This window comes from Bombina bombina, unplaced genomic scaffold (assembly GCF_027579735.1).
Source record: "Bombina bombina isolate aBomBom1 unplaced genomic scaffold, aBomBom1.pri scaffold_611, whole genome shotgun sequence".
NCBI classification, from domain to species: Eukaryota; Metazoa; Chordata; class Amphibia; order Anura; family Bombinatoridae; genus Bombina; species Bombina bombina.
In genome coordinates this window covers 169,599-195,791 of record NW_026511255.1, presented here as the reverse complement: position 1 = coordinate 195,791, position 26,193 = coordinate 169,599, and the positions used below count along the sequence as shown (strand labels likewise).

General features: G+C 41.6%; 1 long non-coding RNA gene across 1 annotated transcript in view; it reads left to right on the top strand.

The window, feature by feature from the left end:
• Positions 1 to 19,098, top strand: part of LOC128643675 (uncharacterized) — a 43,564-nt gene extending 24,466 nt beyond the window's left edge. The window contains exon 2 of the long non-coding RNA XR_008399861.1: positions 18,872 to 19,098. This is a non-coding gene — a long non-coding RNA (uncharacterized LOC128643675). The remainder of the gene's footprint in view (positions 1 to 18,871) is intronic.
• The last annotated feature ends 7,095 nt before the right edge of the window (positions 19,099 to 26,193 follow it).

Here is a 26,193-nt window from a genome sequence, read left to right as displayed (position 1 = left end):
GCCGAGTGCATCTGGGCGGCCATTACAAATCACATTACAAGATATGGCTACTGTTATGACTGAAGTTTTGGCTAAACTACCAGAACTAAGAGGTAAACGTGATCACTCTGGGATGAGAACAGAGTGCGCTGATAATGCAAGGGCCATGTCTGATACTGCGTCACAGTTTGCAGAACATGAAGACGGAGAGCTTCATTCTGTGGGTGACGGTTCTGATCCAAATAAACTGGACTCAGACATTTCAAATTTTAAATTTAAGCTTGAGAACCTCCGTGTGTTACTAGGGGAGGTATTAGCGGCTCTGAATGATTGTAACACAGTTGCAATCCCAGAAAAAATGTGTAGGTTGGATAAATATTTTGCGGTACCGACGAGTACTGACGTTTTTCCTATACCTAAGAGACTTACTGACATTGTTACTAAGGAGTGGGATAGACCCGGTGTGCCTTTCTCACCCCCTCCTATATTCAGAAAAATGTTTCCAATAGACGCCGCCACACGGGACTTATGGCAAATGGTCCCTAAGGTGGAGGGAGCAGTTTCTACTTTAGCTAAGCGTACCACTATCCCAGTGGAGGATAGCTGTGCTTTTTCAGATCCAATGGATAAAAAATTAGAGGGTTACCTTAAGAAAATGTTTGTTCAACAAGGGTTTATATTGCAACCTCTTGCATGTATTGCGCCTGTCACGGCTGCAGCAGCATTTTGGTTTGAGTCTCTGGAAGAGACACTTCAATCATCCACACTAGATGACATCACACACAAACTTAAATTCCTTAAGTTAGCTAATTCATTTATTTCAGATGCCGTAGTACATTTAACTAAACTTGCGGCTAAAAATTCAGGATTCGCCATTCAGGCACGCAGAGCTCTGTGGCTAAAATCCTGGTCAGCTGATGTTACGTCTAAATCTAAATTGCTTAATATTCCTTTCAAAGGGCAGACCTTATTCGGGCCCGGCTTGAAAGAGATTATTGATGACATTACAGGAGGTAAAGGTCATGCCCTGCCTCAGGACAAGGCCAAAGCCAAGGCTAGACAGTCCAATTTTCGTTCCTTTCGTAATTTCAAAGCAGGAGCAGCATCAACTTCCTCTGCACCAAAACAGGAAGGAGCTGTTGCTCGCTACAGACAAGGCTGGAAACCTAACCAGTCCTGGAACAGGGGCAAACAGGCCAGAAAACCTGCTGCTGCCCCTAAGACAGCATGAATTGAGGGCCCCCGATCCGGGACCGGATCTAGTGGGGGGCAGACTTTCCCTCTTCGCCCAGGCTTGGTTGGGGCGCTGTCTGGAATTCTCTGAAGGCTCAGGGACTATGGAATCAGGAGGAGAGTCTTCTTCCAATAAACATTCTGGAATTGAGAGCAGTCCTCAATGCTCTTCTGGCTTGGCCCCAGTTAGCAACTCGGGGGTTCATCAGGTTCCAGTCGGACAACATCACGACTGTAGCCTATATCAACCATCAGGGAGGGACAAGAAGCTCCCTAGCAATGATGGAAGTATCGAAGATAATTCGCTGGGCAGAGTCTCACTCTTGCCACCTGTCTGCAATCCACATCCCGGGAGTGGAGAACTGGGAGGCGGATTTCTTAAGTCGTCAGACTTTTCATCCGGGGGAGTGGGAACTTCATCCGGAGGTCTTTGCCCAAATACTTCGACGTTGGGGCAAACCAGAGATAGATCTCATGGCGTCTCGACAGAACGCCAAGCTTCCGCGCTACGGGTCCAGATCCAGGGATCCGGGAGCGGTCCTGATAGATGCCTTGACAGCACCATGGACCTTCAGGATGGCTCATGTGTTTCCACCTTTCCCGATGCTTCCTCGATTGATTGCCAGAATCAAACAGGAGAAAGCATCAGTGATTCTAATAGCGCCTGCATGGCCACGCAGGACTTGGTATACAGATCTGGTGGACATGTCATTCTGTCCACCTTGGTCGTTACCTCTGAAACAGGACCTTCTGATTCAGGGTCCTTTCAAACATCAAAATCTAACTTCTCTGAAGCTGACTGCTTGGAAATTGAACGCTTGATCTTATCAAAGCGTGGTTTTTCTGAGTCAGTTATTGATACCTTAATACAGGCTAGGAAGCCTGTTACCAGAAAGATTTACCATAAAATATGGCGTAAATACCTATATTGGTGCGAATCCAAAGGTTACTCTTGGAGTAAGGTTAGGATTCCTAGGATATTGTCTTTTCTACAAGAAGGTTTAGAAAAGGGGTTATCCGCTAGTTCCTTAAAGGGACAGATCTCAGCTCTGTCCATTCTGTTACACAAGCGTCTGTCAGAAGTTCCAGACGTTCAGGCTTTTTGTCAGGCTTTGGCCAGGATTAAACCTGTGTTTAAAGCTGTGGCTCCACCATGGAGTTTAAACCTTGTTCTTAACGTTTTACAGGGTGTTCCGTTTGAACCCCTTCATTCCATTGATATAAAGTTGTTATCTTGGAAAGTTCTATTTTTAATGGCTATTTCCTCGGCTCGAAGAGTCTCTCAGGCCCATTTATCAAGCTCCGTATGGAACTTGAAGGGCCGTGTTTCTGGCGAGTCTTCAGACTCGCCAGAAACACAAGTTATGAAGCAGCGGTCTAAAGACCGCTGCTTCATAACCCTGTCCGCCTGCTCTGAGCAGGCGGACAGGAACCGCCGGAAATCAACCCGATCGAATACGATCGGGTTGATTGACAGCTCCCTGCTGGCGGCCGATTGGCCGCGAGTCAGCAGGGGGCGGCGTTGCACCAGCAGCTCTTGTGAGCTGCTGGTGCAATGTTAAATGTGGAGAGCGTATTGCTCTCCGCATTTAGCGAGGTCTTGCGGACCTGATCCGCAGTGTCGGATCAGGTCCGCAAGCCCTTTGATAAATGGGCCCCTCTGAGTTATCAGCCTTACATTGTGATTCTCCTTATTTGATTTTTCACTCGGATAAGGTAGTTCTGCGTACTAAGCCTGGGTTCTTACCTAAGGTAGTCACTAACAGGAATATCAATCAGGAGATTGTTGTTCCATCCTTGTGCCCAAATCCTTCTTCGAGGAAGGAACGTCTTTTGCACAATCTGGATGTAGTTCGTGCCCTTAAATTTTATTTACAGGCAACTAAAGATTTTCGACAAACGTCTTCCCTGTTTGTCGTTTACTCTGGTCAGAGGAGAGGTCAAAAAGCTTCTGCTACCTCTCTCTCTTTTTGGCTTCGTAGCATAATTCGTTTAGCTTATGAGACTGCTGGACAGCAGCCTCCTGAAAGAATTACAGCTCATTCCACTAGAGCTGTGGCTTCCACTTGGGCCTTTAAGAATGAGGCCTCTGTTGAACAGATTTGCAAGGCTGCAACTTGGTCTTCGCTTCATACTTTTTCCAAATTTTACAAATTTGACACTTTTGCTTCCTCGGAGGCTATTTTTGGGAGAAAGGTTCTTCAGGCAGTGGTTCCTTCTGTATAAAGAGCCTGCCTATCCCTCCCGTCATCCGTGTACTTTTGCTTTGGTATTGGTATCCCACAAGTAATGATGACCCGTGGACTGATCACACTTAACAGAAGAAAACATAATTTATGCTTACCTGATAAATTCCTTTCTTCTGTAGTGTGATCAGTCCACGGCCCGCCCTGTTTTTTAAGGCAGGTAAATATTTTTTAAATTATACTCCAGTCACCACTACACCCTTGGCTTCTCTCGTTGGTCGGAACAGCCAATAGAATGCGAGCTCAATCTGATTGGCTGATTGAATCAGCCAATCGGATTGAACTTGATTCTGATTGGCTGATTCCATCAGCCAATCAGAATTTTCCTACCTTAATTCCGATTGGCTGATAGAATCCTATCAGCCAATCGGAATTCGAGGGACGCCATCTTGGATGACGTCCCTTAAAGGAACCGTCATTCGTCGGGAAGTCGTCGTCGGAAGAAGATGGGTCCGCAGTGGAGGTCTTCAAGATGGAGCCGGTCCTCATCGGATGAAGATAGAAGATGCCGCTTGGAAGAAGATAGTTGCCGGTCCGGATCTACTCTTCTTCCCGGATAGGATGAAGACTTTGGAGCCTCTTCTGGACTTCTTCAGCCGTCGGATGATGGATGTCTAGCCCCCGCTTGGGCTTAGATGAAGATATCGGAGCCAGGACAGATCGGTGTGATACCCGGTGAGGTGAAGACAAGGTAGGAAGATCTTCAGGGGCTTAGTGTTAGGTTTATTTAAGGGGGGTTTGGGTTAGATTAGGGGTATGTGGGTGGTGGGTTGTAATGTTGGGGGGGGGGTATTGTATGTGTTTTTTTACAGGAAAAAGAGCTGAATTTCTTGGGGCATGCCCCGCAAAGGGCCCTGTTCAGGGCTGGTAAGGTAAAAGAGCTTTGAACTTTGGTAATTTAGAATAGGGTAGGGCATTTTTTATTTTGGGGGGCTTTGTTATTTTATTAGGGGGCTTAGAGTAGGTGTAATTAGTTTAAAATTGTTGTAATATTTTTCTTATGTTTGTAAATATTTTTTTATTTTTTGTAACTTAGTTCTTTTTTATTTTTTGTACTTTAGTTAGTTTATTTCATTGTAGTTATTTGTAGGTATTGTATTTAATTCATTTATTGATAGTGTAGTGTTAGGTTTAATTGTAGGTATTTTATTTAATTTATTTATTGATAGTGTAGTGTTAGGTTTAATTGTAACTTAGGTTAGGCTTTATTTTACAGGTAATTTTGTAATTATTTTAACTAGGTAGCTATTAAATAGTTCTTAACTATTTAATAGCTATTGTACCTGGTTAAAATAAATAAAAAGTTGCCTGTAAAATAAATATTAATCCTAAAATAGCTATAATATAATTATAATTTATATTGTAGCTATATTAGGATTTATTTTACAGGTAAGTATTTAGCTTTAAATAGGAATAATTTATTTAATAAGAGTTAATTAATTTCGTTAGATTTAAATGATATTTAAGTTAGGGGGGTGTTAGTGTTAGGGTTACACTTAACAGATTAGGGGTTAATAAGTGTAGGTAGCTGGCGGCGACGTTGTGGGGGGCAGATTAGGGGTTAATAAATATAATATAGGGGTCGGCGGTGTTAGGGGCAGCAGATTAGGGGTACATAAGTATAACGTAGGTGGCGGTCGGCAGATTAGGGGGTTAAAAAAATTTAATCGAGTGGCGGCGATGTGGGGGGACCTCGGTTTAGGGGTGCATAGGTAGTTTATGGGTGTTATTGTACTTTAGGGCACAGTAGTTAAGAGCTTTATGAACCGGCGTTAGCCCAGAAAGCTCTTAACTACTGACTTTTTTCTGCGGCTGGAGTTTGGTCGTTAGATTTCTAACGCTCACTTCAGCCACGACTCTAAATACCGGAGTTAGAAAGATCCCATTGAAAAGATAGGATACGCAATTGACGTAAGGGGATCTGCGGTATGGAAAAGTCGCGGCTGAAAAGTGAGCGTTAGACCCTTTTTTGACTGACTCCAACTACCGGCGGTAGCCTAAAACCAGCGTTAGGAGACTCTAACGCTGGTTTTCACGGCTACCGCCAAACTCCAAATCTAGGCCATAATTTATGTAAGAACTTACCTGATAAATTCATTTCTTTCATATTGGCAAGAGTCCATGAGCTAGTGATGTATGGGATATACAATCCCACCAGGAGGGGCAAAGTTTCCAAAACCTCAAAATGCCCATAAATACACCCCTCACCACACCCACAATTCAGTTTAACGAATAGCGAAGTAGTGGGGTGAAAAAGTAAGGAGTAAAAAGCATCAACAAAGGAATTTGCAAATAATTGTGCTTTATACAAAAAAATCATAACCACCATAAAAAAAGGGGTGGGCCTCATGGACTCTTGCCAATATGAAAGAAATTAATTTATCAGGTAAGTTCTTACATAAATTATGTTTTCTTTCATATAATTGGCAAGAGTCCATGAGCTAGTGATGTTTGGGATAGCAATACCCAAGAAGTGGAACTCCACGCAAGAGTTACTAGAGAGGGAGGGATAAAATAAAAACAGCCATTTTGCTGAAAAAAATTAATCCACAACTCAAATATAAGTTTATTCTCATAAATGAAAGGAAAAAAATTAAATCATAAGCAGAAGAATCAAACTGAAACAGCTGCCTGAAGAACTTTTCTACCAAAAACTGCTTTCGAAGAAGTAAATACATCAAAATGGTAGAATTTAGTAAATGTATGCAAAGAAGACCAAGTTGCTGCTTTGCAAATCTGATCAACTGAAGCTTCATTCTTAAAAGCCCACGAAGTGGAGACTGACCTAGTAGAATGAGCTGTAATTCTCTGAGGCAGGGCCTGACCCGACTCCAAATAAGCGTGATGAGTCAAAAGCTTTAACCTCGATGCCAAAGAAAAGGCTAAAGCCTTCTGACCTTTCCTGGAACCAGAAAGGATAACAAATAGACTAGAAGTCTTCCTGAAATCTTAAGTAGCTTCAACATAATATTTCAGAGCTCTCACCACATCCAAAGAATCTAAGGAACTCTCCAAATAATTTTTAGAATTAGGACACAAGGAAAGGACAACAATTTCTCCATTAATGTTGTTAGAATTCACAACCTTAGATAAAAATTTAAATGAAGTCCGCAAAACTGCCTTATCCTGATGAAAAAATCAGAAAGGATATTCACAAGAGAGAGCAAATAATTCAGAAACTCTTCTAGCAGAAGGGATGGCCAAAAGAAACAACACTTTCCAAGAAAGTATTTAAATGTCCAAAGAATGCATAGGCTCAAATGGAGGAGCCTGTAAAGCCTTTAAAACCATATTAAAACTCCAAGAAGGAGATATTGATTTAATCACAAGCGTGATATGAACCAGAGCCTGAACAAAACAGTGAATATCAGGAAGCTTAGCAATCTTCCTGTGAAATAAAACAGAGCAGAGATTTGTCCCTTCAAGGAACTTGCAGACAAACCCTTATCCAAACTATCCTGAAGAAACTGTAAAATTCTAGGAATTCTAAAAGAATGCCAAGAGAATATATGAGAGAAACACCATGAAATGTAAGTCTTCCAAACTCGATAATAAATCTTTCTAGAAACAGATTTACGAGCCTGCAACATAGTATTAATCACAAAGTCAGAGAAACCTCTATGACTAAGCACTAAGCATTCAATTTCCATATCCTCAGATTTAAAGATTTGAAATCCTGATGGAAAAAAAACGAAACTTGAAACAAGGTCTGGCCTTTATGGAAGTGGCCAAGGTTGGCAACTGGATATCCAAACAAAATCCGCATACCAAAACCCGTGAGGCCATGCTGGAGCCACCAGTAGCACAAACGATTGCTCCATGATGATTTTGAAGATCACTCTTGGAAGAAAAACTAAAGGCGGGAAAAATATAAGCAGGTTGATAACACCAAGGAAGTGTCAACGCATCCACTGCTTCCGCCTGAGGATCCCTGGACCTGAACAGATACCTGGGAAATTCCTTGTTTAGATGAGAAGCCATCAGATCTATTTCTGAAAGACCCCACATCTGAACAACCTGAGAAAACACATCTGGATGGAGGGACTACTCCCCCGGATGTAAAATATGACGGCTGAAATAATCCGCTTCCCAATTGTCTATACCTGGGATATGAACCACAGAAATTTAGACAGGAGCTGGAATCTGCCCAAGCAAGTATCCAAGATACTTTAATAGCTTTAGGACTATGAGTCCCATCCTGATGATTGACAAATGCCACAAGTGATATTGTCTGTCTGACAACAAATGAACGGTTCTCTCTTCAACAGAGGCCAAATCTGAAGAGCCCTGAAAATCGCACGGAGTTCCAAAATATTGATTGGTAATCTCGCCTCTTGAGATTTCCAAACCCCTTGCACTGTCAGAGATCCCCAAACAACTCCCCAACCTGAAAGACTCGCATCTGTTGAAATCACAGTCCAGGTTGGACAAACAAAAGAGGCCCCTAGAACTATACGATGGTGATTTAACCACCAAGTCAGAGATAGTCAAACATTGGGATTTAAGGATATAAATTGTGATATCCTTGAAAAAACCCTGCACCATTGGTTCAGCACACAAAGCTGGAGAGGTCTCATATGAAAACAAGCAAAAAGTGGATCGCGTCCGATGCTGCAGTCGTGAGACCTAAAACTTCCATGCACATAGCTACTGAAGGGAATGACTGAGACTGAAGGTTCCGACAGGCTGCAACCAATTCAAAACGTCTCTTGTCTGTTAGAGACAGAGTCATGGACACTGAATCTATCTGGAAACCTAAAAAGGTGACCCTTGTCTTAGGAATCAAATAACGTTTTAGTAAATTGATCCTCCAACCATATTTTTGAAGAAACAATACTAGTTGATTTGTGTAAGATTCTGCAGAATATAAAGACTGAGCTAATACCAAGAAATCGTCCAAATAAGGAAACAGAGAAATTTTTTTGCTGGAATGCGTGAGAGAAAATATCTTCTCACAGGAGGTCTTACTCTGAATCCTATTCGGTACCCCTGAGAAATCTTAATCTGCCCCCTACTAGCTGAGCTGGAATGAGGGCCGCACCTACATGCGGACTTAGGGGCTGGCTTTGGTTCCTTAAAAGGCTTGGATTTATCCAATTTGAAGAAAATTTCCAATTGGAAACAGATTCCTTGGGGGAAGGACAAGGTTTCTGTTCCTTATTTAGTCGAAAGGAATGAAAATGGTTAGAAGCTTTAGATTTACCCTTAAAGGGACATGAAACCCATATTTTTTATTTTGTGATTTAGAAAGAGCATACAATATTAAGCAACTTTCTAATTTACTTCAATTACCTAATTTGCTTCAATTTCTTGATATCCTTTGCTGAAAAGCATATCTAGATGGGCTCAATAGCTGCTGATAGGTGGCTGCACAATGATGCCTCGTGTGATTGGCTCACCAATGTGCATTGCTATTCCTTCCACTAAGGATATCTAAAGAATGCAGCAACTTATATAATAGAAGTAAATTGGAATATTGTTTAAAATTGTATTATCTACCTGAATCATGAAAGAATTTTTTTGGGTTAGTGTCCCTTTAAGTCTTATCCTAAGGCAAAAACTCCCTTCCCCCAGTAACAGTTGAAATAATCAAATTCAACTGAGAACCAAATAACTTATTACCTTGGAAAAAAGAGATAGCAATCTGGACTTAGAAGTCATGTCAGTATTCCAAGATTTAAGCCACAAAGCTCTTCTAGCTAAAATAGCTAAATACATAGATTTAACATCAATTTTGATGAAAAAAATGGCATCACAAATAAACTGATTAGCATGTTGAAGCAAGCGAACAATGCTAAATAAATCATAATCCAATTCTTGTGGCGCTAATTTCCAACCAAAAAGTTGATGCAGCTGCAACATCAGCCAAAGAAAATGCAGGCCTGAGAAGATGACCCGAATAAAAATAGGATTTCTTTAGATAAGATTCAAATTTCCTATCTAAAGGATCTTAAAAAAGAAGTACTATCTTCCATAGGAATAGTAGTACGCTAAGCAAGAGTAAAGAGAGCCCCATTACCTTTGGGGATCTTTTCCCAAAACTCCAATGTAACTGCTGGCAAAGGATACAATTCTTTTTTAAAAAACCTTTAAGGAAGGAATAAAAGAAGTACCAGGCCTATTCCATTCCTTAGAATTCATATCAGAAATAGCAACAGGAACTGGAAAAACCTCTGGAATAACCACAGGAGGTTTATAAACAGAATTTAAACGTTTACTAGTTTTAATATCAAGAAGACTAGTCTCCTCAATATCCAATATAATCAATACTTCTTTAACAAAGAACGAATGTCCATTTTAAATAAATAAGTAGATTTGTGAGTGTCAATATCTGAGGAAGGATCTTCTGAATCAGATAGATCCTCATCAGAGGAGGATAATTCAGTATGTTGTCGGTCATTTGAAATGTCATCAACTTTATGAGAAGTTTTAAAAGACCTTTACATTTATTAGAAGATGGAATGGCAGACAAAGCCTTCTGAATAGAATCAGCAATAAATTCTTATAAATTCACAGGTATATCTTGTACATCAGGGGCCCGATCCGATATGCAGCGTCGCCCGCAAAAGCCGGCGACGCCAAATTTTGCGCTGGCTTGGTATCACATATACGGCGTAACGTAGAAGTTACGCTCGTATATTTCTGCCTTCGGCCGCAGTTTTTTAGCCCATAGACAGGTATACCAAACCAGCGCAGTTTGGTATCCAATATACAGCGTAAGGACTTACGTGGTGAAAATGGAGAAATTCTACTCCATTTTCACTTCGCCACAAATTGCAGGCGTAGTAAGCCTTACGCTGTCTATTGGAGCCCCGTAACTCCCTAAACTAGCTGCTAAATAAAACCTAACACCTAACACATGCGCAATGTCTATCTACCTTTCAACCGCAAACTGCTAAATAAAACCTAACGCATGCGCAATGTCTATCTACCTGTCAACCGCGATCCCCCGCCGCAATCACTAATAAAGTATTTAACCCCTAAACCGCCACTCACGGACCCCGCCGCCACCTACATTAAATGTGTATCCCCCTAATGTGAGCCCCCTACACCACCGCCATCTACATTATCTACCCCCTAATGTGAGCTCCTTACACCGCCGCCATCTACATTATCTACCCCCTGTGAGCCCCTACACCGCTGCCATCTACATTATCTACCCCCTAATGTGAGCTCCTTACACCGCCGCCATCTACATTATCTACCCCCTGTGAGCCCCTACACCGCCGCCATCTACATTATCTACCCCCTAATTTAATCCCCCTACACCGCCGCCAGCTATATTACATTAATTAACCCCTAATCTAATCCCCCTATACCACCTCCACCTATATTAAATTAATTAACCCCTAAAATACTAAACTATCCCTACCACTAAACCTAAGTCTAACCCTACAAATAGCCCTGAAAAGGGCTTTTTGTGGGGCATTACCCCAAAGTAAACAGCTCTATTGCCAGCCCTTAAAAGGGCTTTTTGCGGGCCATTGCCCTAAAGTAATCAGCTCTTTTACCAGCCCTTAAAAGGGCTTTTTGCGGGGCTTTGTCACAAAGTAATCAGCTCTTTTGCATCTAATCTAAATCCCCCTACACCGCCGCCACCTATAATAAATATATTACCCCCTAATCTAATCCCCCTACACCGACGCCACCTATATTGAATACATTACCCCCTAATCTAATCCCACTATACCGCCGCCACCTATATTAACTATATTAACCCTAATTATATTAGGGTTAATATAGTTATATTATATATATTAACTATATTAACCCTAATTATATTAGGGTTAATATAGTTAATATAGTTATTATATATATATATATATATATATATATATATATATATATATATATATATATATATATATATATATATATATATATTAAGTATAATAACCCTATCTAACTCTAACACCCCTAACTAAATTCTTATTAAAATAAATCTAATTAATATTAATATTATAAATTAAAATATTCCTATTTAAATCTAAATACTTACCTATAAAATAAACCCTAAGATAGCTACAATATAATTAATAATTACATTGTAGCTATTTTAGGGTTTATATTTATTTTACAGGTAACTTGGTATTTATTTTAACTAGGTACCATAGCTATTAATAGTTAATAACTATTTAATAGCTACCTAGTTAAAATAATTACCAATTTACCTGTAAAATAAATCCTAACCTAAGTTACAAATACACCTACACTATCAATAAATTAAATAAACTACAAATCTCTAAACTAAAATACAATTAAATACACTAAACTAAATTACAAAAAATAAAAAAGATTACAAGAATTTTAAGCTAATTACACCTATTCTAAGCCCACTAATAAAATAATAAAGCCCCCCAAAATAAAAAATGCCCTACCCTATTCTAAATTAAAAATTAACCAGCTCTTTTACCAGCCCTTAAAAGGGCTTTTTGCGGGGCATGCCCCAAAGTAAACAGCTCTTTTGCCTGTAAAAAAAAAAAACACAATACCACCCCCCAACATTAAAACCCACCACCCACATACCCCTACTCTAAACCCACCAAAACCCCCCTTACAAAAACCTAACACTAAGCCCCAGAAGATCTCCCTACCTTGAGTTGTCTTCACCCAGCCGGGCCAAACTCTTCATCCAATCCAGGCGATGTATTCATCCAAGCTACAAAGAAGAAGTCTTCCATCCCAGAGATGTCTTCATCCAAGCGGCAAAGAAGAGGTCCTCCATCGGGGCGAAGTTTTCCTCCAAGCGGCGTCTTCAATCTTCTTTCTTCAGCCCTCCGACGCGGAACATCCAGCTGGCCCGACGACTGAACGACGAATGAAGTTTCCTTTAAATGACGTCATCCAAGATGGCGTCCGTCGAATTCCGATTGGCTGATAGGATTCTATCAGCCAATCGGAATTAAGGTAAGAAAATCTGATTGGCTGATTCAATCAGCCAATCAGATTCAAGTTCAATCCGATTGGCTGATCCAATCAGCCAATCAGATTGAGCTCGCATTCTATTGGCTGTTCCGATCAGCCAATACAATGCAAGCTCAATCTGATTGGCTGATAAAGTGTGAGCCCTCTGTGCCCGCTGCAGTTACGCTTACATAGAATTTACAGCAAAGTTGTAGTTATTTCCCCTTATAAAACAATTTTTCTTAATTTTGTGACTTATAGGAGGTTGCTCCTTTACTAGAGAGCATCCAGTGCTATTTTATTTTATACTTTATATTTTTTTCTTTTCGTTTATAATACAACTTGATGAAACATTTTTATTAAAAGTGGCATGGTCCACAACACTGGGATTATTTTATTAATGTATATAATAAACGTTGTTTTAAATAATTTCATTTTTCTACACTATGAACTCACTTACCCTACATATATGAGATGACAATCCCCCCAAGTGTGCCATAATAATGCCTCTGTTCTTTTTCTCTTCTAAAATTTAAACTATATCTTGGCATTAGGCACTACCTTATCCTATACTTAGGTTTATTAGGATTTAGGTTTGTGGATTATCGCCTCCAGTTCTTTCCCACCTCTCCCTTTAGGTTAAAAGGGAAATATTTCGTTAAGAATGCTTCTATGTAAGACTGAAATGCATCCACGTGGATTTCAGTTTTGGCTAGAGTGTCCCTTTTAAAAAACAGATTCACTTGTGGGCTAATGGTTAGTACAATGTGCTTGCAAGCAAAAGGTTGTGGGTTCAAATCTGGCAGCAGCTGCACATTTAATGGCTTTAAACAGAATCAACCTCCTCCATTGGAGGCGGATCGTAACCTCATTTCTGCACGCTTTAAAGCAATCCCTTCTTTGTCTGATTCCTCCTATTCAGACCAGAACCACCCAGACCCCGCAAGACCCCGTCCAGCACCTCATAAGGGCAAAGCTCCGGCCCATAGGCCTCACGCCCCTACCCCGGGCATTTCACATAGGGGTGATAGAACCTCCTCCCCAGAGAAAAAAGGGTCTGAAGAACCCTCTACCCCCAGGGGCATCAGAGCTCAGACTCTGACAATTGTATCTTGGTGTGGGAACCAGAGGACCAATCTGATCAGGATATCGATCCCTCTGTTTCCCATTCCAACACGTCTGTCCCTTCGGCGAGCCATAGGGAGCCAGAAGATGATTTGGTGGATCCTGCGGCAAATCCGATCTTTAGCCCCAAGCTCCAGAATTTGGCGCTAAATTAGCCACTTTTCTCACTAGAAAGGGCAGAGACCCTGGGAGGGGTATGGATAGTGCACTCAGAGGGGTGCAGGATAAATTACTTGATATCTCTGGCCCCCTGGCTCAGATCCTGCACCTCACTGATGAGGCCCTTTTCTCTATTCGAGAATGGGCCTTCCGAACCTTTTGTTTTTTGGGCAATACAAATGTTCCCCTAGCCCTCTTGCGTAGCAATCCCAGGTTGGCGGTCTTGGCAGTAGCAAAAGCGGGCTCCTTTTTTGGGGACCCCTTCCTACAAATTATGAGACATTGTCTCCACTTTCACCTCAATTGAGAAGATTCAATTGGACCTTTCAAGAAAGCTCCCTCCACATCAACTGTCTAGAGCTGTTGGCAGGATCTTTTGCGATCCAATGTTTTTCAAAACAATTCACAGACTGTTTAATTCTTCTTCGGATGGACAACATCTCGGTTGTACAATACATCAACCGCCTGGGCGATAGCAAATTCAAGGCCTTATCAGATCTGGCCTCTGACCTTTATCGGTTTTACGTTTCCCGCAACATCTCCCTCCAGGCGCATTACATTCCCGGTATCACCAATACGGTAGTGGATTGGTTCTCTCGCTTTTGGAGAGATTCCAGCAATTGGCGTCTTTTTCGCCCAGTTTTTTCTTTCTATTCAGAAATTCTTCGGTCCCTTTTACCTAGAACTGTTTGCCTCCCATACCAACCATTAACTTCCCCGGTACTTCAGTTGGCTTCCAGATCCGGGGAGCGAGGCCTCGGATGCCTTCCTCCAACCCTGGCTCCTCATGGGAGCTTATGCATTCCCATCGTTTGCTCTCATTTTGAGATCTCTTTGGATAGTACGGAAAGCCAGGTGTTGCCTGACTATCATCACCTATTTTGGCCTATGCATCCCTGGTTTCCTTTCCTTTTGGAGATGACCATTTCTCCACCTCTTCTACTTCCCCAGAACCCTTCTACTAGATTCGAAAGGTCTCGCTCATCCTCCAGGGTCATCTCCCCCTGCTAACCTGGCAGATTTCAGGGGATCCTGGTCTTCCAAGGGCCTTTCTCGAGACGCTCATTTACTCCTGTGCGAGTCTTGGGCCCCAGGCACTCAAAAGTGTTACATTTCAGCCTGGGCGGAATGGGTTCATTGGTGCAATAGCAGACTAGCTGATCATTTTCTAGCTCCTCCAAATTTAATTGTTCATTTCCAGATGAAGTTTTTTCTCTCAAGAGAAAGTTTATAGCTCCATTATGTGGTACGCTCAGTCGTTTCAGCAGGGCACCCCCCAATTGAGGGTATTCCCGTGGGCAAACACCCGTTGGTGTGTCACATTTTGAGGGCCATTAGTTTGAAACGTCTTCCTCTTTCTTGATATTCTCACCTGTGGGATGTTTCCATCGTCTTCAATTTTCTTTGCTCCTGGCCTCCTAATGAGGACCTCTCCCTGAAACAGCTGGCTGCTTATCTGGCCATGTTGCTATGTTTAGTCTCCTTTCAGAGAATCTCTGATATTCGCGCTTTAGACATCGAAGGCCTCTCCTTTTCTCTGGAGGGTGTTTCTTTTGTCAGTGCATGCTGGCGTGGCCTAGTGGTTAGATTGATGCTTCTAGAATGGAAGGTTGTGAGTTCGAATCCAAGTCAGCATCCTTGCTCTAGCTCTCTTGTCGCCCTAAGAGCTTCTTCCATTTTCTACCATTATTTTCCTGACAATTTCAGTATCTGTGTGGCTTTTTGTCTCAAGCCTGTTTGGCTAGAACCGAAACGTCTCGCTCTGCTCAATAGGCTCAAATTCTTGTTTCTTATGTTCCTCCATTTAGACTGATTTCTTCTTCTTCTTCTTCTTCTTCTTCTCTTGCCAGATGGGTTTGTTGGCTTATGTCCTCAGCGGGCATAGATTTGTCTTTCGGAGTTTATTCGGTAAGAGGAGCAGCGGCTTCCAAAGCCCTTTTGTCCAGTAGTCAGCTTCAAGACATTTTGAAGGCTGCAGATTGGGCCTCTGCTTCTACTTTTTCTTGCTTTTACTTTAAACCGATTCCTCATGCTGCTGATGTTTTTTTTTTTTCTGTGCGTTAAAAATGCAAAATATGTTTTCAAACTATACTGAACCCTATATTACAAAGATGTTTTAACAAAATTATGCACTCTGGAAAGTTTACCCTAGAATTCTTAGAAGCTTCTATAATAACGCTACTAAAGCCAGATAAAGATTCAAAGGAATGTGGTAGCTATAGACCCATTTCCCTAATATAGATACAAAGATTGATTCCAAAGTTTTGGCAAACCACTTAGCAAAGGCCATCCCCTCTATAAAACATGGTGATCAGGTGGGGTTTATCCCTGGAAGAGAGGGGCCAGACAACATGAGATGATTAATACAAACGCAGAGAAGGGTGAGGTGGGAATATTTATGGGAAACTTTGAGGTTCTTCAAGATCCCAGATCAGTTTATCACTGCAGTAGGTGCCTTGTACTCGTGCCCTTCAGCCACAGTTAGAGGGGTAGATTTAACATCACTAATGGCACTAGATAGGGGTGCCCATTGTCACCCCTGCTCTTTGCCTTAGCGATAGAACCTCTGGCACAAGCAATTAGGACAGAAGATTTAATAAGGGGGATTGACTTTAGAGATTCAAAACATAAATTAGCACTTTTTGCAGACAATGTTACCCTTTTACTAACCTCCCCTCAGACCTCACTATCGGTTCTTATGGACTTAACTAGACAGTTTGGAGCCATTAGTTATTACAAATTAAATGTATCAGACCGAGGCCTTACCTTTGGGAATTCCAGAAGTAGATGTTAAATGTCTCAAGAGGGACTATAGTTTCTGTTGGACTAAAGACAGTATTAAACATTTGGGAGTGTACCTTAGTCCGGATTTGTCAATGATTATATCTAAGAACTTTATAGATAGATTGCCAGGGTTTCGGTTACTTCTTGACTCTAGGGAGTTTTCTTGGTCTGGGTTGATTGCAGCAAATAAATTGTAATTTAAGCCAAAAATTACCTATCTGTTTCGCTGTATTACTCTTTAGATACCTAGAGTCATACTTAATAGTAATACTTAATAAACTACAAGGATTGGTGTCCTCATATATTTGGAGGGGTAAAAGACCGCGAGTATCTAGACACATACTACAGAAAGCAATCAAACAGGGAGGATTAGCTTTACCAAATATCTTAATTTATCATGATGCCTCCAGACTCACACACATCCTAGGATGGAGCACCGTAGATCCCTCCCTTAGGTGGCAAGAAGTAGAAAAAGATTTAATACGACTAATATGAGATTCTTGGACCTTATTTGGATCGTATTACAGGAGCTGAGTTGGTATAGACCTTCCGGTAATGGTTGACACATTTATCTTTTGGGATAAATACAGACATCGACATAATATAGCTCCACACCCACGCACACTGTAGGGAGTATAATTTTTTGTCTTCAAGAAACCCATATAGGGTTTTGGGTAAATATGGGGAACTTAATGTTGAGAGATTTACTAGAAAATGAGGAGTGGATTACCCCTCAAATCTTTATAGAGAGATATTCGGTTCTGGACAGGTTTCATTTTGAGATCTCTAGATTTTTTAGCTTTACACGTAACTGGGGATTTATGAAAGGACAAATTAGAGATAGAACCATTTAGGAAATTTGTTGGCTAAGAGATCGCAAGCCTAGAGGACTGCTATCCTTTACCTATTCTATATTGACGAATGACTAACTTAGTTAAAAGAAATGCGCATATAGCATGGGAGAGAGACCTAGGTATGGTAGTAGACACCAAGGCCTAGTTCAGAGAAATTATGGTTGCCAAAAAATATCTTTATTGCTCCACCCTTTGGGAAACACACTACAAAATTATAATAAGATGGCACTTAGTGCCTAAACGCCTCCATCAAATATTTAACAATGTGTCACCTCTTTGTTGGAGAGAATGTGGACAGGTTGGTTCATGGATTCATGTGTGGTGGAACTGCCCAAGACTTAGACCTCTTTGGAGAGCATGTTTTGGAATCTTGAGGGACCTAAATTATAATCTGCCTCTAACATCAGAGATAGGGATACTACATTTACAAATTCCATAAATGACTCTCCCAAGGAAAATTGTTATCATTTACTTTTTTATAGTGGTTAAATTAACAATAGCTAGAGAATGGAAACATACACTTCCTCCTTCTCTCCAGAGGGTTATAGATCTCATTAAGTTTTTTAAGAAAATTGAATCTTACGTTTTTAACTTTTTTGGACAAGACTGACTTTTACCTGAACATCTGGGAACAATGGTCAGAGCTCTTTGTAGATTAACTTCAAAAATAAAGGCCTACTCAGTTTTTCCCCTGTGGTATAATAAAAATGTTTTCACTTCCCTTATGTTTATTCCCATTTCCACCCTCCCCCTCCTCCTCCTTCCAAGATTACCAAAATGTCACTCTCTACCCCTTTATTGTGGGTGTATATCCCAAAATGATTCTTAGCATAGAAGTTAAGGTGATAATGTGTCAATTTCATTACAATTATTTCGATTAGCTTTATTATAACGATTAATGACTCTTTAATTGTAATCCACCAATAATTACAACTTGTCTTTATTCCCCTCATTTACAAATAAAGCTTCTTCTTCATTCCTTATATAATTTCATGTCAGATATCGTCCTACTAGGTGAACTACTTCATTAGGGAGTGATACTTATTTGTATATTCATAGAAAATTAGGTATCATAAAATCTTATGCATATTAAGATTTGCATTGATAATTGCGACGGGTTGATGTATAATAATTCCCAAGAATTGTAAGTTTTGTTTTTAGATATGTTAACCATGGGGTTATTCTTCTAGTCTATCTCGTTTTCTTTTCTCAATGTCATCTTGTCAAAAGTTTGGCAATGTACTTTGCTATGTATTTATATGTTGCCTTGCAGAGAATGTTGTAACGCTAAATACCTTAATAAAAAACTTTGATTTAAAAAAATAATAAAATAAATATGCAAAATATGAAGCCTCCTGTCTTGCTATAAAATTCGGATTATTATAGCCTTGGTGTATAGATAATCTAGATTTTATTAAAGACAGGAGGCGAATATTTTTACTAACCTTGTCATTTCCCTCCCTATATTAAAATAAATAAATAAAAAAATTGTATATGTATTCTTTATATATATCATTTGCATGTCTGTTTATACATGCTGAATAAAATAAGGAGCAGTGGTTATTTGTTTTTTTCTTTGTTTTACAGTGTGATACTTCGCTCCGGATTTCTATTACCATTGTCATCTGTGGTTGATCATTGATGAATGTTTCCTTAGTTCCTGTGTCTTCATCTCAAAGAAAAGAGGACGTTCCTGTGTTGTTTTGGACTCTTATACTATGCCTTGGTGCTGATTGGTGCAGTATTGTTGCAACTTTATGCAAATTTTTTCTGTTCAGTTGCGGTTTGGAATTCAGTAAAGATTTGATGCAAAATATTCGTCTCCTGTCTTTAATAAAATCTAGATTATTTATACACCAAGGCTATAATAATGTGAATTTTAAACAACTTTCCAATTTACTTCTTTTTACTTCTTTTATCCAATTTGCTTAATCCTTTTATGAAGTAGCAACTATGCACTACTGGGAGCTATGTGAAGACATCTGGTGAGTCAATGAAAAGAGGATTTTTTGTGCAGCCACCAATCAGCAGCTAGTTCCCAGAAATGCCTTGCTCTAGATTTGCTTTTCAACTAAGGATAGCAAGAGAATGTAGCAATTTAGATATTCGAAACAAATTGGAAAGTTGTTTAAAATCGCATGTTCTATCTGACTCATGAAAGAAAATTTTGGTTTCATGTCACGTTAAACAAGCTGGTCTCACTGATTTGTCTTGCCAACGGTATGCAGGTGAAGTCCTCTCAAAATTGAAAGTACACTTATTTTAACTACCTAAAAAGTAATATATACTAAATATATACAAAAGCAAGTTAAATTGTAGGGAAACATTTCTGTTTAATTAGTAAATAATGCAAAATGAGCCTTTATATCAGCCCCCATATATTCTTCAGTTACCTTCTTTCTCCCATGTGAAATTTTGTATCCCAGAGAGATTCATTACTTTCTATGGGAGTCATCTCTCTGAGACTTGCTCCACTTTTATTATTCAGTGAGTTCAACCCCTGTGAAGTCTGCACTGCTCTCTGGGAAACTAAAGCTGATAGTTTTTCAGTTTTAATTTAAATAGAAGCACAGTATGTAAATGAAGCAGAACTCTGATGTCATGCAGTTCTATATAGCACTGGGCTTGTCTCTGTTTTACATACATAAATGCTGGAAATGCCCCTTAGAGTAGTAAAGTAAAATCTGCCTTTTGAAAATTTCACTAGGGATCTCACAGTGCTGGAGGATCATTTTTGATCATCTCACCTGAGCAGAGAGGTTTTGAACATCAGGCCCCGAGAGAGAGCAGGAAAAAGTGAAGAGGAGGCTAAGGGAAAACGTCTTGAGAAAATAATGAAGATGATGTGTGTAAATCCTTATGAAAATAGGGTGAATATTGGTTGTATAAAGGAGATGGTGTAAAGGGATAAGATGCAGAGTGACCAGTGGTTTAGGAGGATGCTTTTTGTGAGGAAAAATATGAATAGAAGATGTGTGTGAGGCACATCACATAAATGAGGAGTTTGTTACTGATGCAGTTACAAAGTGAGTAGGTAGTGGTTAGAGGGACACAAAGGCTGACTGGGGAGTAGGCATTGAGTTCACAGAAAGGAAAGCTGATACAGTGAGGAGCACTTGGATTGTGAGGAGAACAGTTGCTTAGAGAAGGTAGATGGTTGTATATGTAAGGAAAAGAGGGGCTCAGACGGTAGCAAAGACTATTTAAAAAACAAACAAACAAAAAAAAAAACGTGCCTAAGAGAGTTTTTAAACAAAATACAATTATACAAATGTCTATGCAAACCTTTATGTGTGGGTATAGGTATGTATATTGTCTTTAGAATGATATCATGGGTCATGTCACTAGTGATGTCATTGATGGTGTAATTGCAAAGCTCCCAAGTGGAGTGGGGGAAGTTAAAGTTCAAATGTCCATGCTTTTTAACGTTTTGTTTTACAACTTAAACTTGGGTTATAGAACTGGGTCATGCAACTAGCACTGCTGATTGGATCAGCAGCAGTTTCCATCGAAAGGGGAGGAAAGTCCACGGCTTCATTCATTACTTTTGGGAATTAAGAACCTGGCCACCAGGAGGAGGCAAAGACACCCCAGCCAAAGGCTTAAATACCTCCCCCACTCCCCTCATCCCCCAGTCATTCTTTGCCTTTCGTTATTATAGAATGATAATACAGAAGACGGGGTCACAGTGTGGCGCCTTTTATCTTTTTGGAATCTAAGGGTTAATATTCCTAGTAAGGAGATTATTGAATAGGGGGAGTTTATACATGATATTGTTTATTGTGTCATTGCTGCGTTATGTGCGAGATGAAGCTCTGGCTATGTGTGGAACTTCATGGTGACTTCTGGGAGTAGTTGCGCTGACGTTTTTGGCGCGTTTTCTCCTTAGTGCAGGGGCGGTCCTGTGAGGCATTCCATGTGACCGGGTGTGGCTGTTCCACTTCCTTGTTGATCAGCGGCGCAGGAGACGAAACAGTTTTTGTAGTCCGGGTCATAGGAGGTGGTGAGTGCCTCGGCCATTGGAATATAAAGGTGCCTGTTTATTAAGTCAATCTAGTCCATAATAAAAGCGCAAGCTATGGAGGACTCTGACGTGTTAGATGGTACTCCCTCTCTAACTAAGTCTAATACCTGTGTTTATTGTGAGAAGGTTCCTGTAGATCAGCGTTCTCAACTATGTTCCACATGCCTTGATAAAGTTGCAACATCTAAATGTAAAAGTATGTCTAGTACTACTGAGCCGTCCACCTCTGAGGGTTCTCCGTCCTGTGAGGTGCGTTCCCTGCATTCATCTCCGAGTGCACATGCAGCGCCCCAGGGTCCATCCATTACTCCTGTGGGAAAGATTCGTTGGCCGTCTGATTTTGCGGATCAACAGCAAACGGCGGTGTCAAAAGTGAACCATACCTTACCACCTTCTGCTAAGCGCAAGCGTAGGGCATAACATGGTGGCCCGGCCCAGGGGTTATTGACGCCTATGGAAATAGCTGAGGCGTTATATGATGACAAGGCCCGCTCCGACTCTTTGGAGGAGGCCCCTTCTGGGTCGGAGTTCGTGTCATCTAAACCTCCAGCTGCGGAGGAGCCTGACTTTTGGTTTAAGATAGAGAATTTGCGCTTTTTGCTTAAGCAAGTGCTTGCTACTCTGGAGATTCCAGAGCCGAATCTTCTGGAGGTGCCTTCAACTCCTAAGCTTGATAAGGTATACGAGGACAGGGTGGTGCCTCAGACCTTCCCGGTTCCTGTTGAGATGGCTTATATTATTAAGAATGAATGGGAGCGATTAGGTTCTTCCTTTTCCCCTTCTTCCTTTAAGAAACTGTTCCCCGTTCCGGACTCTCAGCTTGAGCTGTGGGGGTCTGTCCCTAAGGTGGATGGTGCTATCTTCATGCTCGCGAAGCAGACAACTATTCCCCTCTAGGATAGTTTGTCGTTTAAGGAGCCCATGGATAAAAAGTTGGAAAACATGTTAAGAAAGATGTTTCAACACACAGCACACATATTGGTGTGAATCCCTGTCAGATATGGTCGAGACGGAGACTTCCATCGACGAGATATAGGATAAGATTAAGGTGTTGAAGGACGCCCATTCTTTAATTTGTGACGCCAATATGCAGATTATTCGCCTAAACACTAAGGTGTCAGGATTTTCCGTTTTAGCTCTCAGGATGGTGGCTAAAGTCTTGGTTGGCAGACATGGCCTCTAAGTCGAGGCTCTTGTCCCTGCCTTTTCAAGGAAAGATTTTGTTTGGTCCAAGATTGGATTTGATCATATCCACGGTTACGGGAGGCAAGGGAACTTTCCTACCGCAGGATAAGAAGGCTAAGCCTAAGGGAACTACCTTTGGTCCCTTTTCGTGCAGACAAGGCCCAGCGTCAGCAGCCCGCCACGAAAGCGGATCAGTCCAAGGGATCTTGGAAGCCTGCCCAGTCTTAGAACAAGTCCAAGCAGCACAAGAAGCCTGCCAAGACAAAATCGACATGAAGGGGCGGCCCCCGACCGGTCTTTGGACCAAGTAGGGGGCAGATTGTCTCTCTTCTCTGAAGCCTGGTTGCAGGACGTTCAGGACCCTTGGGTTCTGGAGGTTGTCGTCCAGGGTTACAGGATAGGGTTCAGGTCCTAGGGGCAGATTCCTTCTGTCAAACCTGTCTTCAAGAAAAAAGAGAGGCCTTTCTAGAATGTGTGAGGGATCTCTCCTCTCTAAGTGTTATCGTACCAGTACCCCAAGCAGAAAGGGGTCTAGGGTACTATTCAAATATTTTTGTGGTTCTAAAGAAGGAGGGCATGTTTCACCCAATTCTGGACCTAAAGTGTTTAAACAAGTTTCTGGCTGTTCTATCGTTAAAAAACGATCAGGTCTATTCTGCCCCTAGTTCAAGAGGGGCAGTTCATGACGACGATAGACTTGAAGGATGCTTACCTTCATGTTCCAATTCACAGGAACCACTTCAAGTTCCTAAGATTTGCGTTTCTGGACCTACACTTCCAGTTTGTGGCCCTTCGGTCTGGCGACGGCCCCGAGAGTCTTTACAAAGGTTCTGGGGGCGCTATTTGCAGTAGCCAGATCCAGAAGCATTGCTGTGGCGTCCTATCTGGACGACATCCTGGTCCAGGCGCTGTCATTCAGCCTTGCAGAGGATCATTCAATGGTTCTTCTTCTTTTGCTCTAATTTCACGGTTGGAAGATAAACTCAGGAAAGAGTTCCCTGGTTCTCAGCAACAGGGTGGAGTTCCTGGGCAAGATAATAGACTCTATGTCCATGAAGATATTTCTCACAGATCAATGAAGCAGGAAGATTGTGTCCACCTGTCTTGCCCTTCTGTCCTCCTCAAGCCCTTCGGTGGCTCAGTGTATGGAGGTGATCGGGCTCATGGTCTCCAGCATAGATGTCATACCATTCGCCAGGTTCTATCTCAGACCTCTTCAATTGTGCATGTTGAGACAGTGGAACGGCGATCATTCAGATCTATCACAGCAGATATCCATGGATGCTCAGACCAGGGACTCCATCTTGGTGGATCCGTTCGGAGCGTCTGTCCATGGGGACATTCTTCTTGAGATTGTCCTGAGAGATTGTGACCACGGACACGAGTCTGGCACGATGGGGTGCTGTTTGGGGTGCCAGGTTGGCACAAGGAAGATGGACCCAGAAGGAGTCTATCCTTCCGATAAATATTCTGGAACTCCGAGCAATCTACAATGCTCGGAAGGCGTGGCCTCCTCTGGGGTCGTTCAACTTCATCAGGTTTCAGACCGACAACATTACCTCAGTGGCTTACATCAACCATCAGGGGGGTGCGAGGAGCTCCCTAGCAATGAGGGAGGTGTCTCGGATTTTGGAGTGGGCGGAGTCCCACAGCTGCTCGCTGTCAGCGATTCACATCCCAGGTGTGGACAACTGGGAAGCGAACTTTCTCAGCAGCCAATCCTTCCCTCCGGGGGAATGGTCTCTTCACCCCAAGGTGTTTGCGGAGATCTGTTTCAGATGGGGAACGCCGGAGATAGAGCTCATGGCGTCCAGACTCAATTGCAAGCTACCCCATACGGGTCGAGGTCGATGGACCCCCAGGCGAAGCTGGTAGATGCTTTAGCGGTGCCTTGGGGGTTCAGTCTAGCTTACATTTTTCCACCGTTACCACTTCTACCTCGTGTAGTGGCCCGCATCATGCAGGAGCGAGCTGCAACAATTCTGATTGCTCCATTGTGGCCGCAGAGGACCTGGTTTGCGGATCTGGTGGGGATGCCATCCATTCCGTCGTGGTTACCCTGTCGCAGGGATCTGGTGGAACAGGGTCCCTTACAACATCAAAATCTAAATTCTCTGAGGCTGACTGCGTGGAGATTAAACGCTTAGTCTTAGCCAAGAGAGGTTTTTCTGAGAGTGTGATTGATACTCTAGTTCAGGCAAGGAAGCCAGTCACTCGTCGCATCTACCATAAGGTGTGGAGGACTTACTTGTCCTGGTGTGAGAAGCATGGATATCCTTGGCACAAGATGAAGGTATCCAGGATTCTGTCCTTTCTCCAAGACGGTTTGGAGAAGGGTCTTGCCACTAGTTCCTTAAAGGGACAGATTTCGGCAATATCAGTGTTGTTGCACAGGAGACTTGCTGAGCTCCCTGACATTCAGTCGTTTGTTCAGGTTCTGTCTAGAATCAGGCCTGTCTTTAGGCAGTCTGCTCCCCCATGGAGCTTAAACTTGGTCCTTAAGGTACTGCAGAGAGTTCCATTTGAACCTATGCATTCTATTGACATTACAATTCTGTCCTGGAAGGTTCTCTTCCTGTTGGCTATTACATCAGTGCGCAGAGTATCTGGACTAGCTGCCTTGCAATATGAGCCTCCTTATCTGGTTTTTCATGCGGATAAGGCTGTTTTCTTCTGTTATGTGTGATCAGTCCACGGGTCATCATTACTTCTGGGATATTATCTGCTCCCCTACAGGAAGTGCAAGAGGATTCACCCAGCAGAGTTGCTATATAGCTCCTCCCCTCTACGTCACCTCCAGTCATTCTCTTGCACCCAAAGACTAGATAGGAGGTGTGAGAGGACTATGGTGATTATACTTAGTTTTTATAACTTCAATCAAAAGTTTGTTATTTTACAATAGCACCGGAGCGTGTTATTACTTCTCTGGCAGAGTTTGAAGAAGAATCTACCAGAGTTTTTCTTATGATTTTAACCGGAGTAGTTAAGATCATATTGCTGTTTCTCGGCCATCTGAGGGAGGTAAAAGCTTCAGATCAGGGGACAGCGGGCAGTTGAATCTGCATTGAGGTATGTAGCAGTTTTTATTTTCTGAATGGAATTGATGAGAAAATCCTGCCATACCGTTATAATGACATGTATGTATACTCTACACTTCAGTATTCTGGGGATGGTATTTCACCGGAATTACTCTGTAAAAATACATTAAACCTTTTAATAGGTATTTAATTCATGTTAAACGTTTTTGCTGGAATGTAGAATCGTTTGCATTTCTGAGGTACTGAGTGAATAAATATTTGGGCATTATTTTTCCACTTGGCAGTTTACTTGTTTTGATTATGACAGTTTCGTTTCTCTCTCACTGCTGTGTGTGAGGGGGAGGGGCCGTTTTTGGCGCTCTTTGCTACGCATCAAAAATTTCCAGTCAGTTACTCTTGTATTTTCTGCATGATCCGGTTCATCTCTAACAGAACTCAGGGGTCTTCAAACTTCTTTGAAGGGAGGTAGTTTCTCTCAGCAGAGCTGTGAGACTTATGTAGTGACTGTGTTTTAAAACGTTGCTCTATGATTTTTATGTTTAAAATTTAATTAGTGTTACTTTACTAATGGGAACAAACCTTTGCTAACAAGTTGTGTTGTTTTTAAAGAGTGATGCTATAACTGTTTTTCAGTTCATTATTTCAACTGTCATTTAATCGTT